Source organism: Microtus pennsylvanicus, chromosome 18, assembly GCF_037038515.1.
Source record: "Microtus pennsylvanicus isolate mMicPen1 chromosome 18, mMicPen1.hap1, whole genome shotgun sequence".
In the NCBI taxonomy this organism is placed as follows: domain Eukaryota; kingdom Metazoa; phylum Chordata; class Mammalia; order Rodentia; family Cricetidae; genus Microtus; species Microtus pennsylvanicus.
In genome coordinates this window covers 37,260,038-37,278,832 of record NC_134596.1, presented here as the reverse complement: position 1 = coordinate 37,278,832, position 18,795 = coordinate 37,260,038, and the positions used below count along the sequence as shown (strand labels likewise).

The window sequence follows — 18,795 nt, the reverse complement described above, 5'->3', positions numbered from 1 at the left end:
TTGATTTGATCATTACATATCAGTTCTTTTATTCCATATATATACATATATATTTAAGATAATAACTATAAAAAATTAGGCTTATAAGCAAATGAGGCAGACAGACATCCTAAAATTTAATCAAAGAAATTAATTTTATCTTTTCTTGCTAGTTGGTATCCTTGATATAAGACAATGGTTCTCTCAGAAATACGTGATAAGTAGAAAAATGATAGCAATGTAATGAGTAGATGGATAGGTAGTCACCCATTTACCTTAACTCTGTTATTTCTAAAGAGGATAGCCTGAGTTCTCAGAAATGGAGAAAAGGCATTATATTTATTAGGTGCAACATATCCTTTCAGACATACAAATCATTCATTCACCTATACTTTTAACCCCAAAAGGGATTTTTTTAAGTTTCATATTTGCATACAGTTACATTGTCCTGACCAAACAGGCTATATTTAGGAATATTATGTATTTATAACACTTAGTGAATAAAGAGGCCATAAATTTGAAGCAAAGGGGGAAGAGGCATGTTACATGCTTTCAGGAGAAGAGAGGGAAGGGAGAAGCGTTGAAATTCTATTATACTCTCAGAGAAGAGAAAAGTTTTACGATTGCAAAGATGTCAGGGGATAGAATAGAGGCTGCTTATGGTTAGCATTCCCCCCACACAAGGAAACACAATTTGCTTCCATTCTTACAAACTGAATATATAAACTGAACATAAGAAACTGCAGTTTCCTGGATCAGTATCTAAAGCAGGACTTTTCAACCAGTAGGTCACAACCCCTTTGGGGTTCTCTAAGACCACTGGAAAAAAAACACAGATATTTACATTACAATTCATAACAGCAGAAAATTACAATTATGTGGTAGCAGTGATAATAATTTTACAGTTTAGCAGTCACCATAACTGTATTAAATGGTCTCTGCATTAGGAAGGTTGAAATCCATAGATCTAGAGGCTGCTCTATTTATCACCAACAAATACCAACAAAGTAATCATGAAATGAATGTCCTGTCTGCACAAGCAACAAAACAGAGAATAGAAACAATATGGAAACCAACTTACAGCATCAATTTCATAGCATTCTTTAATGAATTTGTTGATAAATAGCATCAAGATACTAATGCATTGCTAGGCTTTTCTGGTAGCTAGCCATAGCTGTTACGGGATTGTATTAATCAGATTTTTTTTCACCCATTATCCAACCCCTCACTTGCCCTAGATCATAAGGAGCTGTGGTGTTGCCAGTCATTGAAGACCAGACCCAGAGAGTATGGGGTAGACCCAGCAGGGCAGACAAACATACTTGAAAAATAATCACACAAATATCTCAGCTACATATTGCATAGAGTATTAGTTTATTGTTATATATAATGTTTTACTGCTTTCAGATTGTTCGGATAATGTATCTGAACTCCATAAGGTCATCCACTGTTTTATAACTACAGTGTAACTTGGTAAAGTAACAGAACTACTCGGGACACATCCACGACATAGTTCTGAGATAGCTTAGCATTTCTTCGCAGCCATGAGTGGAAAAAAAAAAAACAATTATTCTCTGCTAGATTACAACTCTTAGAAGTCACATAGTGTTTCAAATGTTTTTAGAAGATTAAATATATATGACCAGTATATAATTAAGTACCCAACAAAAATGATGCAAAAATCATAATATTATTTAGTGGTATTATCAGTATTGCTACTAATAATGTGTGTTAAAAATGAAAAAGGCGGTGGTGGCGCACGCCTTTAATCCCAGCACTCGGGAGGCAGAGGCAGGCGGATCTCTGGGAGTTCGAGGCCAGCCTGGTCTACAAAAGCTAGTTCCAGGACAGGAACCAAAAAGCTATGGAGAAACCCTGTCTAGAAAATTAAAAAAAAAAAATGAAAAAGGATCTTCCCACGTTGACATGGGTTAAATAAGGGACCAGTAGGACCAGGATCTAACACTGATGCATGAGCTACCTTGTTGGAGCCCATTCCCTATGGTGGGATGCCATTCTCAGCCTTAATGCATAAGGGGAGGGGCTTGACCTGCGCCAGCTTAATGTGACAGACTTTGTTGACTCCCCACAAGAGTCCTTACCTGTTGGGAGGAATGGATGGGGGAAGGGGAGGAGAGAGGGGGCAGGAGGAGAGGTGGGAGGGAGAACTGTGGTTGGAATGTAAAATAAAGGAAAAAAGAAAATAGGTTAATTAATTAATTAATTAGAACCACATGATAAATCCAGAAATGTTTTTTGGATTGAAACATAGTTTTTATGATTTCTCTGGGTTTATTTCTTTTGATTTAACAATACCTGACTATTTGCTTGTGACTCTTTTATGTACTGATTCTGAGTTCCAAACTGAGCTGGGATTTCAAATAACATTTTTCACTTGGATCCTGGTTGTTCCAATCCTGGTATCTTTATGTTTTCATTCCAGGCTGTATTGGGCATTAAGGTCAGGGCTAGAGGGAGGATTCTCTAAGTCTTAGATCAGGAGAGCAGCATGCAAACAAGGAAGCTTACCAAGAGTGCTCCTGTTCGAAAGATTATATCACCCCACAGAACAAAGAGGAGATTACTAGGACTAATCCACAAACCAGACACTAGAGCTCTCCCTAAAGTGTAAAACATGCACACTGTTAAAAACCAGTACAAAACACTGCACCAGACTAGGACCAAAGACATTTCACATTCATTCCAGGAATATTTTCCTGGAGCAATGTAATTGGTATTTCTAGGATTGGCTGTAGGTTTTAAGTTATGTCTTAGTATAAATTTTGGCTTCAAATAATTGCAGAAATGAGGAAGAACCTAAGACTAAGCCTGGCCCAATAATAACTTCTTTGTATTCACATATGAAGTAGAAATAATATGCCCATCTACCACAAAGCAAGTGGTACAGTGCATAGAAGAGATCTGTATCACGCCTGGCATTCTTTCCTCACATGTGTATACCGTATGCTGTGCCCATTTTTGTGTTCATTTTCTAGTTAATATGTCTCTTTAACAAATTGAGAAGTCCTAGAATGTAGGAATCAGTTTTTGATCAACTATTTCAATAAATTAGAGTTTGGTACACATTATACAGGAAAGAAATGTTTGTCAAATAAACTAACACATGATTACTATGGGTTGAATCAAGATGTGAGAGTTAGCCAATAAGGGGCTGGAGATAATGGGCCAGGCAGTGTTTTAATTAATACAGTTTTCTGTGTGGTTATTTAGGGGACTAAGCTAGCTGGGTGGCGGGAGGCGGCCCGTGCCTCCTACTACAAGAATACTTTGGGTTTGTGAAAACATAAATTTTATACATATGTATTGTACAAACAGCATATTTATGTCAGAATGACTGTGACAGATGTTTTTGCATAATGAAAAGTATTTTTAAGACTATGGAAGACAGCATGGGAGAGAAATTTAATTAACTTGTATTTGTCCTCACACCTTTATAAATTGCAGGTACACACCTTAATAACTTGTGTTTGTGTTTTGCTAAAATTTGTTTGGTGAGGTTGTCCTTTTAAACTGCCAAAACCTCTCAGTTGTCAAAGTGTATCAGAGATCTATGATATGAGATCTATGATATCATATGAGAAGGATAAAATTTTACTTGAGTTATTGATGAAAAAGTGACAGAGAACTTACTTGGTTAGAGCTACTCCTCAGAGTCCTCCATGGTCACTGAAGGTCGTATTTTTTTTCTGTTTAGCACAGGGTCTGCCAGGTTCCAGAAGATCCTGTGGGCTATGCAATCTTTAGAAAGACAAGCCTACCTTGACCTGAGCAGCTAGGCTGTCGATTTCAGCGATTCTACCCACTAACTAGAGAGTTTCAGTTTAGATGAAAGACAGTTTTTCCCAGTGGTCAGCACTTGGCAGTTGAAACAAATTGTGGATGGACGTTGTTCTGTGCCCATTTGTCTTCTTTCTTCTATGGAGGAAATAGAGTGCTGCTTCTAAGAGCCAATCTGTCTTTTTTGTTATGACAAGTATTTTTAATAATTAAATATTTAAATGCCACACTCCTCAAATTTCTGAGCAGCTGAGGGCTGTTTACTAGGTATAGATGAGTTATAATTATAGTATAGAATCTGCCTGGAGAGCTGAGTCCAAGCTTGACTGTATTGGCTGTCAACTTAACAGGTAAAGCAGGGTCGGATTAAGAGACTTAAAAGTACATACCAATTTAAAATGTAAGATTTATTGCTTTGTAGTTTGGAATGAGATAAAATGAATAGACAATTATAACATTTAATGGTAAATATAGATGTATTTAAGTTACATATATGCACACACACACAGTGAACAGGAATTAAGTAAAGAGGATGCTTTGGTGAGCCCTACCCAAAGGCATGCCAGTGCGCAAAACACACATGCAAGAGAGTCAGCACGGGAGAACTAGGAATATCTCAATAAAGATGGCAAGCCGGGCGGTGGTGGCGCACGCCTTTAATCCCAGCACTCGGGAGGCAGAGGCAGGTGGATCTCTGTGAGTTCGAGACCAGCCTGGTCTACAAGAGCTAGTTCCAGGACAGGCTCCAAAACCACAGAGAAACCCTGTCTCGAAAAACAAAAAACAAACAAACAAACAAAAAAAAAGATGGCAGGACATGGTCACCTGACCTGGCTCTCAGTTAAAATGGCAGTGAAGTCACCAGACCTCAGTTAAGATGGCAGTAAGGTCACCTGACCTCAGTCAAAATTGTGGCAGTCCATATTGCATGAAGAAGCCAAGTTTTTTGAGCTGCGGAAGTTTTAAACATAATGGCAAGAAACCTAGAAGCATGATCTACCCTGTTGTTGAGCTGCTGTGCCATAAGCAACAGCAGGGAGCAAAGGCAGAAACTGATAACAGCTGCCTTGCAGATCTGACTAATCTTGTCTGTTTCCACAGGACCAGTGGTAGTGGTGGCAGGGATAGTTTGAGGAAAAGCAGAGCCAGCAGGATACTGGCAGAGTGTTTGCATGTGGGTGGCTGATAGTTTGATGGTTTATACCATAGCTGAAGATGTGAAAACACCACAGGCCCTATAGGAGGACATCTCCTCTCTACAGACGGGGTGTTAATGAAACAGCGACACCACAAAGACTATAGGAAAACATCTCTTCTCTACAGGCAGGGTGTGGATGAAATCTGGCTGGCTCCACATCCAGATGACTCGGAAACCAAAAGCTAGAGGCTAGTCCAAGCAGTCCCTCACAGTGGGGACCATTTATGAGTGGTCCAAAAGAAAAGAAAAAAGAAAGGAGAAATAAAAATCTGAGGGACCCCTGGCCCCAAATCTAATGCACCACACAGTCTGTGCAGTGCTAGCACAGGAGGACTAGCTGGTTAGTCCAATCATGTTTTTAGCTATGGGAATCAACCAGAGATGAATGTCAGTGAAGGGCTCAGCCATAGCTGTGAAGACTGTGGTTGGGGGCTAGAACAGGGAACCTTATCACCAAAGCCACTGGTGTGTATAAAGGCTGGCATTCAGGCAGATAGAACGTAGAGCTCTTGTAAAGAAACCTGATTCTGGAGCCCAGAGTTCCACGTGTCCTCAGCTGGCCCACCTGAAAACTGGAGGGAATGTGGAGAGAGCCTGTCTGAGTCACAAGCACCAAATGTTATGGTAAAAATAAAACGCTGTGGTTCCCTGAATGGCTTGTGGGCCATGAGGGCCAGAGGATCCTCAGCAGGGACCCAGATGGTGGGTGAGAGACAGAAACAGATAGATAGATAGATAGATAGATAGATAGATAGATAGATAGATAGATAGATAGATAGATAGATAGATAGGCATGCCATGCAGAGTGAGGTTGGAGCTAACATTGAATGACTATGGCATCGGGGCTAGAAAAGTGAGTGAGTTGCCTCAAAGTCATATAGTAAAAGGATTCAGAGAGAAGTGCAAAGCAATTGGTCTGGGCTCAAGGGCTATGTTCCCAACAAGCACACTGGAACATATTGTCAGGAGCCACAAACCTGAAAAGCCATGAAACATCCCTGCCATCAAGGAATGCCCCGCTCTGTACCACTCTCAGTGGGACTCCTTTGTGTGGACAGAGTGCATTGAGTTCTCCTCCCAAAAAGGGCAGAGTGGAATGTCCTCTCCATGAGCATGTGGCTGCATCCAAAGCTTTCCTATTGGCCAAACAGATGCCCTGCCAGATGGTAGACGCTTGGACATGGGATGTACTGTGGAAGGCAGCCAGAACTATAGCCTTGTAACTGTTGTAAATGTCACTGTCTCTCAGACTAGACAGCTGGACAGAGTGCCCAGAGCCAAGCAGGTGTTAACCAGGCAGCACATGCTTTCACTGCCAGAGGGAAGAAAACTGCAGGGCATGGAGATACATCCAGCACTGTGAGCTTGGAAGAGTTTTGTGTGTTCTGCCGATCAGTAGGATTCATTACACCTGCAAATCATGGGACCATCGAGGAAAAATTTGATTATTCACTTACTCTTTCTATTTACACAGGCCCCTAGATACTCAGAAGTTACCCATCTACATCCTAACTACCTGTTCATCATTTATTCTATGACAAAACTAAGAGCTTGTCTTCTTCCTCCATGAAGACTTTCTTGATCTTGTCTAAGAGTTAACTAGTAGACAACCAGGCCCTTTTGATGTTCAGACCTATAGGGGGAAAAGATATTATATGCCATAGTTGGAGTCTGTGTAGAAAGAGCTATACAGGGCACACAGGAGTAAATGGTAGCCTTGACACAGCCACAAAAAGTTTCCTCAGCAAGAAACGCTTTGATGGTCCTCAATGTTTAAGCATTTACAAAGCATAATTGAAGAAAATCAAAGAAGGTTAAGACTAGAGGCTGAGAGTTCTCACCACGAGAGGCTCTGAACAGTTTAGTATAGATAGGGCAAGAAGCTTTGCAGACATATGTTGGTGTGATTTGGCTATGTGATAGAATATGCTCTCCCTCGGAGTTACACATCAGCAGGCTGGGGTGCTCTGATATAGCCTCAAGACTGGCTTACTCATTTGCTGGGGCTGTGCTCTAAGTAGCATTTGGCTGGAGGCACTGTTCATCACTTGGTCATCTTCCTTCCAAAACCAGCAGGAAAAATTAGACACATCCTTCTCATGGTGTCAGAAACATAAAAAGAATTTTTAAAAAGCCAGGCCAAAAATCTAAGCACTACTTCTTAAAGTACTGCCTATGCCACATGAGCTCCTATCTAAAGAATGTCGCATGGTTTGGCTTGAGACAGAGTCAAGGGTGAAGGGATGGCACTGTGCTGCAAGGGCAGAGGAAGTGTTAGGACCCTGAAGTCCTCAGCATACAAGAAAAGTAACTGAGATTGTTGGGAAAGGTAAGCAGGAAGCAGATTATGGGATGCAGTATAGACTGGGCTAATGATACTTTCACTTTCTCTTGTTCTGAAAGACACATGGGCTTAAAAACAATTTAAATAAAGATTGTTATGCTACACCTGCATTTTAGACCATGTATCTGATCCTTATATAGAAGACAAATTGGAAACTATCAGATAGAAATGAAAGTGTGCTGAACTTTCCTTCCATTTTCTTTCCTTTTATATATGATTAGGATGGTTTGGGATATTCTTCTGAAAGGTTATGCTAGAATTATACTGCAATCCATCTGGTCCTGTTTATTCACTGGGAGACTTAACTATTTATTCAATAGTGGTGCTGATTATGAGTCTGTTAAATTTAATTATTTCATCTTAGTTTAACTTTGGTACGTTGTATGCAACTAGGAGTTCACCCATTTCTTTTAGGTTATAGAAATCTATCTCATAACCAAGTTTAATAAAATGTAGGAGGAAGAGAAGCAGAACACATGTGACTGAAGACGTTGGGTAAGTTGTAAAGGATAGAAAACTAAGCAGAATGAGACAGGCGAGTGAGGAAGAAAGGGGAGTGGTGGATTGGGTTCACCAAAACAAAGAATTTTTTTTTAAAAAGTTTTAAGGAAATTTACCAGTTATAAAGTTGACTTCAAAATACAGCTTAAAAAGAAAATAATTCAAATAGAATTATTCTACATGTCTGGACAATGCTGTTTGCAGAAGACATGGGTAAGTAAATAAAAATTATTATATGAGCCGGGCGGTGGTGGCGCACGCCTTTAATCACAGCACTCGGGAGGCAGAGGCAGGCGGATCTCTGTGAGTTCGAGGCCAGCCTGGTCTACAAGAGCTAGTTCCAGGACAGGAACCAAAAGCTACAGAGAAACCCTGTCTCGAAAAATCAAAAAAAAAATTATTATATGAGGCATGAGAATGAGATACCTGCCAATGAGTTATTATTATTTATGGACGTACCCCTAGAAGTCTCCAAAACAGCAGAGGTTACTGCCATTGCCCTTGGCCATGCTAACACAACTTACCAGGAATGTTCTTCCATAGTGCTAGGACAGCATAATGGAGGATTTGAGGAAGCAAAGACATCACCGCGATTATCCAGTCCTGGACCCTGCATGCTGCAACGTAGAACTGCCAGGCAAGATGTACCTACTGGTACAATATCTTGACTGTGATAACTAATTGTCATTCTGATTGTGAAGCCTGTCCCACAGGAGGGAATTTCATTCCTGGTACTGTAACTCTGAAAAAAAGCCTTAAGGCTGGGAAGATCATAGACCCTAGGGTAGGATCTACTATTGCTAATTTGCTAAATAACCATCCTGTCAAATTAGATTCTAAATGTTTGTATTTATACCCATAGATATGGGCTGTTTTCCACCCTGGGTAGAAAAATCTTCTTTCTATGTGGATAACAATTATTGGAGACACATACTGGTTAAAGCACTAAGAACAAGACACTCACTGTTCGCTCCTAAATAAGCATCTCCATTAACTTCTCAGCCCAGCTAAGCTTCTGGGTACACCACCGAGGAGGAAGCAGAAAGAATATTAGAGCCAGAAAACAAAGAATAGTGTTGTGAAATTTTGTATTCTGGATAGGACACGGTTATGATAATAATGAACTCACAGCAGCTACAGCTACCTGAACAAGACCCTGCATGAACCAAACCACCAAAATCCCAACATAAATAGGATATATTTTCTCCAGGTCCAGCCCTTTAATAAGGATTTATTGGCAATGAATAGTTTCTGGGAATAGGAGAATCATTCATTTTTGCAGGATGTGGCCTCTGTAGGCCCACCCACACTGAAATGAATGGCCCCACACATGGGCACACATGGGCAGCAGTTGCCGGACTCAGCGGGCTATCAACAACAACAACAACAAAAAGACACAACACTGTGAAACATATTGAAAGTTACTCGAGAAAATTGGAGAAAGAAACATGGTTTTATGATCATATTTCATTGGATACATTCTCAAAAATAAAGAAAAAATTTATTGAGAAATAAAACAGTTGAGAATCTCAAAGGGATATATTATAAATAAAGCAGTAGTAGCAGTGGAAGGCATAAAAGTAAATCAATAGATTCAGGTGGTGTATATAGAAAACTAATTAGTATAATATGCAATATTCATAAACTGGTATACAGAGAGGGAAGAAGTAAATTCAAGATACCTGCTACCATTTCAGCTAGTCTGGCTAGACAATGTGCTCCATGAATTCATGTGTACTTGTCCCACTTTTCTGGAGGGATAGAAGCATGTGGCCACTCCCAATTGTGTGTGTGTGTGTGTGTGTGTGTGTGTGTGTGTGTGTGTGTGTGTGTGTGTGTTTGTGTGTTACAGATCCAAACCCAGAGCCACCTCCTCAGGCGCCGAATAATCTTCTTACTTTAGAACTCAAACAGAAAAGAAATTTCGTCTTAAAGGGCAAGGGATATTTCTCCCTCACTAGAACCAGTGCCTGCTACCTAGAAGAGAGTCTGACAGAGTGTCAATGAATATGTGTCACATGAATCATTAGAAGAAACTCCAGGAAGCCTTGGATAATGCCCTATATATGCCTTTAAATATCACACCTTTCTAAAACAGACTGCCTTCTAACCAACTGCTGTAATCACTGACCAACAGTCTTCCTAGAAAAGAATTGCAATTTCCTTTGCAATTAATCCATTTTATTGTTGCTAGTTCACCCCAAATGTGAGACATTGAAAAAACTCAAGTAAAATGGTGAAGTGTTTTATTGTTGTTGCTGGAGTTCTCTGTGGCTCCAGCATTTGTCTATAAACATGAGCTAATAAACCCTGATTAAAAAGCCAAACGGCCTCACATGTGTGTGCTAGAACTGCAAGATGATGCAAGACCACAAAGCCCATTTTTAGTTAAAAGTCACAGTAATGATTTCATCCTTCATAGCTGCCCGAAGAACCCTGAGAAAGAAACCTTCAACTCTTACATCGTTTTCTGTCTTAAGGGTAATGAACCGTATGTGTAGACAGCTGCACCATCTGTAAACTATGGTCATTAATTAGACAGGAGACAGGACACTTCCAGGGAGAGGCGGACGGAGAGAGAAGGGTGAGACTTTGAAAAGTCATGGTGATTATTAATAACAGAAAGGGCAGTGAGAAGGGTAGAATGTCTGTCCTCCATACTTCTAATATATTACACTGCCCATAGCAATGAAATATTGGAAATGTCTGCATTCTGAATGTTTTCTACCTCCACAAGAAGCCAGAGTTAAGCAAAATAGGGTCTCTCTCACAAGTAAGGTTATACATATTCCATAAATCTGCATAGAATCTCAGACTGTGCCATAGTGGTAAACTATTTGCCCCAAGAATCTGAAGACAACTCAGTTTTAAGGAAATAATTGAACTACAGTGCAAAACATTTTTTTAAAAAGTGAGTGAAAGACCCTCTGACTTGCACACTTCTGCCCAAGCATCAATTTTAAGTCTCTAACTACAACGCACGATTATGAGAAGACTAGAACCAGCTTATCAAACAAGGACAAAAATGAAATTCGCGTAGAACAAGCAAGGACAAGGCTAACAGGTTACAGCTGAAATGCCCGAACCTTATTAGAGAGGTGAATTCAGGCAAATACATAGTATTCTTATTCCTTTCATGGAACACGTTAGATGTCTCTGGAAACACATAAAGAAACAGAGAGTAGCAGGAACACATGCAAATGCTCTTGTTTCCTGAACTCCTGAGACCCTACCTAGAATAGGAAAGCAAGTGTCTTTCCAGGAAATAGGACACAAGCTCTCAATAGCTAGGACAAATCTGTTTGTCAACACTGTGTTCCTATCACTGCTCAAAGTGGACAGAACATCCTAAATAGGGGTTTTGTGACTAAATTAAAGAATTCATTCACTAGCAAACGTAAGTATCTCGTCTATAAAATAGTAAAATAATGTGGTATAGAATTGGCAAGAAGCTACGTAGTTGGAGTTCTTGAGAATGGGGAAAAGAAGGATCTGGGTTTGACTCTGTGGCAGTGATTCCAAATCTGTTGGTTCGAAGCCTCTTTGGGGGTCATGTATTAGACATCCTGCATCTCAGATATTTACATGAGGGTTCATAACAGTAGCAAACTTACAGTACTGAAGTAGCAATGAAATAACCGTATGGCTGTAGTCACTACAACAGGAGGACCTATATGAATGGGTAGTGGCATTAGGAAGGCTGAGAGCCCCTGCTCTATTGGCAATATTGTGGAGCATAGAGATAAAGAAAAATCTAGGAAGGAAGGGATAGGAACAATGCCCAAAGAAGGAAAGTTTAAAGAATCAGTGAAGAGCATGGTCAGGGGATTGTGTTGTCATATGCCAGTATGAGACGCCTGGAGGTTTTGAGGCATGTTCTTTAGGGACCAGAAAGTAACTATCAGAGCCTTTAAGGCACTTCTTCTCTCAAACAGAATATAATTTTTAAAAATTTTATAAATTAGACTATATGGCAGAAAAATAGTGGAACAGACCTTTACGAGAGAGAACTGATATTACTTTTGGACACTTGGATGCTGAAAAGGGAAGAGACTGTAAAACTTAGAATGACCTTCAAGTTGTTAACTTCCTAGCCATAAAATTCATTGAGCTCTTAATGAATGTTTTGTGGATGAATGAATAAAATATACACAATTTTAGAAATGTTATTGTAAAAACTATCGTAAAATGTGTGTAGATTTGTTATTTATATTCACGGAATACTTGTGGAAAACCATACAGTTTTTCTGAGCTATTTAGCAAGGTGGAAGTACAAGTAAAAAACTGGAGATCCCTGAATGAATTATAGGGATATGTCACAGTCAAGAACTGGCCTGTTTTAATTTTCCCTAATTAAATTTTCCCAGGAGAAGATGAATAATGACAGGTCCAGGTTTGCCTTGTGAAACTCTGATACTGTGGAAGTGCTGTGGAAGTGACCAGTAGCTCTCAACTGTGTGACTGAACGGGCTTGGAAAGAAAGTGCTGTCAACAGAGATGGACCACTGCCCCTCTTCCCTGCCAAGCGCCTAGGTTAGCCACGTGGATTCCTGGTGTGACAAACTGCCTCCACAAACACAAGGCCCACCGCCTCGTATTTCTACCTCCAAGTCATGTCCTCTCACAGGTCCCTGCAGCATAGTTCCCTTGGCTCTTACACGTACTCACTCATACCTATATCTTACTGTTGTTGTCTAAACTGTATCCTGAAACTGAGTGTAAGTCCCCAAAACACCTTAAAATCATTTCATTTATACTCCCAGGATAAATGCACAGATGGTTTATGCCCCACTTTTTAATTTCAATTCTCTACAACTGTTTCCTGATTGGTTTTTGTTTTTTGTTTTTTTTTTTGGTTTTTTTTTTTTTTTTTTTTTTTTTTTTGTTTTTCGAGACAGGGTTTCTCTGTGGCTTTGGAGCCTGTCCTGGAACTAGCTCTGTAGACCAGGCTGGTCTCGAACTCGCAGAGATCCGCCTCCCGAGTGCTGGGATTAAAGGCGTGCGCCATTCCTGATTGTTAATCAAATTCTAGACATCTAAGATAATTTTATACTGAAGGAGAGAATTGTCTTAGTGTCAAATAATTCATTAGACTCTACAGCAATTCTGCTCTTCCACTGAACATTACTTAAAGAACTTTTGCCTCAATAATCTTTCTTACCATTGGCAGAACCAAGCTTGAGAATGCTCTGTTTCAATAAACATTTACTAGGCATGTGTTATGGTAGATATTGAAAAAATTCTGACACAGGTTATGAAATTTTCCTTGAGGAAATAGACGTGTGTTGAAAACTGCAAAACTAGTGACAATGTAATGTGAACTATGTCCAGTTAACATGCACTTCCCATGTAAAGATCAGCAGTGAAGACATGCTCCAGAAAAAAATAAAGAAGTCAACTTTTTATTTTGATAATGAAGTCGAGATAAATGGTCAGAGATTCCAAGAAGAAACAAAAGGCTATGCATGTTTCCAATATTGCTAGGAGACAATCTCACAGAAAATCCCATGATCATCCAGTTCTTGAACTCCTTTCTACCCATCATCTGCAATATTCACTGAACTGTCAGCTCCAGACAGCCAACCCTGAGAATATACACATAAATAACATCATACAGACTGAACACACTAAATTTAGGAATATGTATGCATATACATATATACATCCAATAACAATTAGTGAAAAAGAGGAAAGCAGGGATGTGTATATAGGTTTGGAAGGGGAAAATGGTAAGGGATAATGTATAAATATATTTGTTTGGGTGGAAGCATCACCTCAGCCCCTCGCATCCATGCTGTAGAAGTAGCTGAGAATTCTACTTGCAAAGCCACAGGCGGCTGGAAGAGAGTGACACTGGGCCTGACTTTGGCTTTTGAAATCTCAAAGCCCACCTGCAGAGACACACTTCCTCCAACGAGGCCACACCTACTCCTTCAAAGTCACAATGCTTAATTCTTCTCAAGTAGAGCCACTCCCAGATGACTAAGCATTGAAATGGCCTATGGAAGCCATTCTTATTCAAATCACCACACATACCAAATTAAATTTCATCCCACCATCCTTTATAAATGCACCATCATCATCATCTCAATTAACCAATGAGGAAATCGAACCTAAAGAGAATTAAGGAGAGTAATCCAGATGATACATAGAGTTATAAAGACCCAAAGTAAAACATATATTTACCTAACCTTTGACTTAAATCTAGTTTTCTATGGTTTCTATACTTAAAAACATATATTTAAAGTATTTTTATTGTAGACTAACAGAATTATTTGTAACCTTTGAAAAAGGCCAGACAGGCTGGAGGGAATCATAGCATTCTTTTGAATGAGAGATCTGAGAGCAAAAAGAAACAGGTGAATGATGCAGATAGCTAGCCCTTTAGCTGAAGAAAAAAACTAACAATAGATTCTTACGTGTTTTGACTGAGTCTCAAATGTCTGATCATGTAGCATTGTATATAGCAAATAAAAGCCACAGTCATGCGTATCTCTTCTTCAAACAGAAGTTTAAAAAATACTGACATTGCCACCGAATCCCCACAGCCACTGTTGCCAAAGACTGAAGTTACACAAAACAGATTTTGTCTAAGGAAACAAAGGTAAATCTCTGGTGATTTGAGCATCTCGAAGATAAATATTTTTATTTGTGGTGGAAGCAATCCAGGCACATTTAGGCTTGGATGAGCTATCTTTGAAGGGATCTGCCTTTCTTTGTCAGAGTTGATTTCTATCTCGCTCTTCCCCCAGGAGTAAGAATGCTTTTGTATCATCTGCTATCGAGAAGAGACATGCTGTTCTACGGCTATGTGATATGGTGGAAACACCTGCTGGACGCTCTGCCTTGCTCTGAATTCCAGCTGGTGTGCAGCTTCTGTCTCAGGCAGAGTGGGGGCACAGCACCCCATTAATGGCCGCATGTGATTATTCTAAGACGTGATCCACCATTGGGAAAATTCTCTGGGTTCTGTCACCATCAGAGTAACACGTCATTCTGATCACTGCCAAGAAAAGGATTTAACTTGGCATTTTGAAATGAGCAGACACTGTCCAGTACCACCATGTGCCTTTTGCTTTACAAAATGACATATTATGACATCTCCTGCTATCTCTTCATCTCCAGGAAGGGCAGAATTATTTGTTTTTGCTGCTGCTGCTGTTGTTGTTCCTTTAATTTTAGTTTTAGTGAGCAAAATCTTAACTTTTGTAGGATAGTGAGTGACTACTGATCCAAGGAATGCAGCTTTCCAACTAGTGGAAGAAAAATAAAATTTTGTGGTACTCTAGCTTTTTAAATAAATTCAAAACTTTTTATTCTATTTGTGTCACACTTGGTCATCAAAACAATCTATATGAAAGACAAAGATAAGAGCATAAAATCCATGTTAATGGGAGAAAGCTGAGACAGAGAGACATGGTGGGAATCAGGCTAAACACAAAGGTAAGCAGTGAAGCTAAGATATCACTAGGAAAATATGAGATTTGATAAGCCACTTAACAAAATCAAATAATTCTATAAATGTAATTGAAATAAAAACAAAATTATGATCAAATATACATCTACAATGTGAATAAATTAAAAGGCTACTTTACTGTAATAATACACCATTCGAAAGCTTCTGAAAAGTATAAGGAATCTGAACGAGAAAACACAACCATGTCCCAAAGGAAGGGCTGTTTCCTGTTGATGTGTCTTCTACTACCTCTGCATGATTCACATGACTGGAAATATTATATAAATTACATTTATGTTTCTGATAGTAATGTTTAAGCTAATTTTCTTATTTATAAACTCTTTAGATATTTCACTTTATTTCTTGCTAAAACGCAAGTAACAAAATAGATTTTATTAATCTTTCTGACCTCAGAATATTGTTTCATTTCTGACCTGTCTCATACACTTACTACCCATTTGTCAACAACTGACTAGGTTGGTTATGTTCCTCCTTACTCTCCAGCTTCACCAACCCGACAGAAGACAGAGGGCTGATCTCCAAATTATATGAAGAACTCAAGAAACTAGAAATCAAAATATCAAATAATTCATAAAAATTCTTAAAATTCATAAAAATGTAGTACATTCCATTTTATGAAATTTCATAAAAATTAATAAAATTTCATAAAAATTTATAAACTGTGGCACATTTCATAAAGTGTAGTACAATTCATAAAAAATGTAGTACAGATCTAAGCAGAGAATTCTCAGCAGGACAATCTCAAATGCCTGAAAGACACTTAAGGATATGTTCAACATCCCTAGTCATCAGGTAAATGCAAGTCAAAACAACTCTGAGATACCATCTTATACCAGTCAGAATGGCTAAGATCAAAGAAACCAATGACAGTTTATGCTGAAGAGAATGTGGAGTAGGGGGAACATTCTTCCATTGCTGGTTGGATTGCAAACTCATATGGGCACTTTTGAAATCAGTATGGCAGTTTCTTAGAAAACTGGGAATCAATCTACCTCAAGACCCAGCAATACCACTTTTAGGCATATGCACAAAGGATGTTCAACCATAGTACAAGGACTATGCCCATAGAAGCATTATTCCTAATAGCCAGAACCTGGAAACAACCCAGATGCCCTTCACCTGAAGAATTGATAAAGAAAATGTGGTACATTTACAAAATTGAGTTCTACTTAGTGATAAAAAAGAAAACAAGATCTTGAAATTTATAAGAGAGACATACATGGATTCTCCTGGGAAGGGGAAATAGACAAGATCTCCTGAGAAAAATTGTGAGCATATGTGTGGAAAAAATAGGGAAAAGGGGGAGGGGAGGAGGAGACGGAAAGGAAAACATGAGGGAACAGGAGGGCCAAAATTGGGGAAGGACAGAGAGGGAGAGCAAAGAAAGAGATATCTTGATTGAGGGAGCCATTCTGGGACTATCAAGAACCCTGTGCTAGGGAAATTGCAGGAATCCACAAGGATGACCCCAGCTAAGACTTTCAGCAGTACTGGAGAAGGTACCTGAACTGGCCTTCTCCTGTAATCAGATTGATGGCCACCTTAATTGTCATCACAGAATTTTCATCCAGCAACTGTTGGAAGCAGATGCAGAGATCCACAGCTAAGCATTGGGACAAGCTCCCAGAGTCCAGTCAAAAAGAGGTAGGAACAATAATATGAGTGAAGGGGTTAGGAGCATGATGGGGATACCCACAGGAAACCCTGACCCGACCTAGTAGGAGCTCACTGAACTCCAAAGTGACAGCTGGGGAACTGGCATAAAACTAAACTAGGCCTTCTGAATGTGGGTGATGTTTGTGTGGCTGGTGCAGTCTGTGGAGACACTAGCAGTGGGACCAGGACTCATCCCTAGTGCTTGAATTGATATTTTGGAACCCGTTCTTGGAGGGATACCTGTTCAGCCTAGATATAGACAGGAGGGCCGTGGTCCTGTGCCAAAGTGATATGTGAGATTTTGTTGACTCCCAATGGGAAGCCTTACCCTCTCTGAGGAGAAAATGGGGGTGGTGTGGAGGAAAGATAAGGGGATTGGGAGAGGAAACTGGGATTGGTGTGTAAAATGAGAAGAGAATGTTTTAAAATAAAACATGGGAAAAAAAACAAAGATATCTCATTTTATAAATGTAAAAGAGAGAGAGAAATTGAATTCAATAAAGCATGTATTTGGCTACTCGCAGAAAGATTCTTATCAGGGTATTTATCCCACAACAACAAAAATTAAGTCTTTTATGAGCCTGGCACCTGACAAGTATTAGACATTCAATGAATAAAGCATGACATTTTAAAAAAGATAATGAATGCATACACTCAGCTTAATTAATCACAGAATTTAAAAATAGTATCTTAGTTATTTTCTATTGCTCTGCTAACACACCATGACCAAGGTAACTCATGAAAGAAAGCACTTAATTGGCTTATCATTTCAGAGGGTTAGAGTCCATGCCAATCCTGACAGAGAATATGGCAGCAAACAGATAGGCACCAGAATAGAGCAGAAGCTGAAATCTCACATCTTGAGATATAGGTATGAGGCAGAGAGACATAAGTATGAGGGTCTGGCCTGGGATTTTCAAATATCAAATATCATCCCCAGTGACACACCTCCCAATCCTTCTCAAACAGTTCCATCAGATGGGGAGCAAGCATTCAACTATAAGAGCCTATGGGGTCCATTCTCATTCAACCCCCACAGATGACATGATTTTTGGAAAATCATTTTGTGTGAGAGCAAGTGTTCATGTGAGGGCTGTTGTTCTTTTGCCGAACTACAGTTCCCAGCGTTCTCCTGGATACAGACATACTCCCAGAAGCCTTTGTATTCCTCGTTAAAAAGCGAGGGTCCTACGACCCCGCTCCCTCTCTCTCTTTTCTCTCTTCTCCTCTCTTTCCCCGCCTTTCCTACTGTGTTGGCACATCCTTACCTGCCTGTTACCCCTCCCCCATTAAAGTGCACCCACGTGGGACCACCGCATGTCTGTGTCTTTCTCTCGCGTAAGGTCTTTGCCCTCTAACCTGCAGCCAGCCAGAAAATTAAGAACAACATTGGTGCCGTCGTTGACTCGGTGACCTCTTCATCCCAGTGCCCAAGGCTTTTGCCTCTGGGTTTCACCGGCACAAGGTCTGAAACCGACTGCCTGCACTCACCTCCACCTGTTTACCACGGCCATTCACCACCGCCTCATCCTCATCCGTGAGTTAACCTAAGTTGGCTTCCTTCCCCCCGGGGGCGCCCAGAGACTGTCCAGCTGGCTTTCTTTGGGGCGTCCTGGACTAGGTCACCAACCTCCCTTCCCCTTCCCCCCCCCCCGGCTTTTTGCCCTTGGCTGAAACATGCCACAGTCCGCGCCCCGGGATTTCGGTGCTCCCGGCCTCTTCCTCTTTTTTCTAACCTTTCCTATCCTCTTTCCGACCCGCTCTGGTGCGGTGCCTTTGGGGCCGTACGTCGGCCCTGAATAGCTTAATTGTCTCCTCCCAGCCGGGGCTTTTTCTCCCCGT

General features: G+C 40.1%; 1 pseudogene; it reads left to right on the top strand.

The window, feature by feature from the left end:
• Positions 1-18,494, top strand: part of LOC142837468 (high mobility group protein B1-like 1) — a 45,634-nt pseudogene extending 27,140 nt beyond the window's left edge.
• Positions 18,495-18,795: the final 301 nt, after the last annotated feature.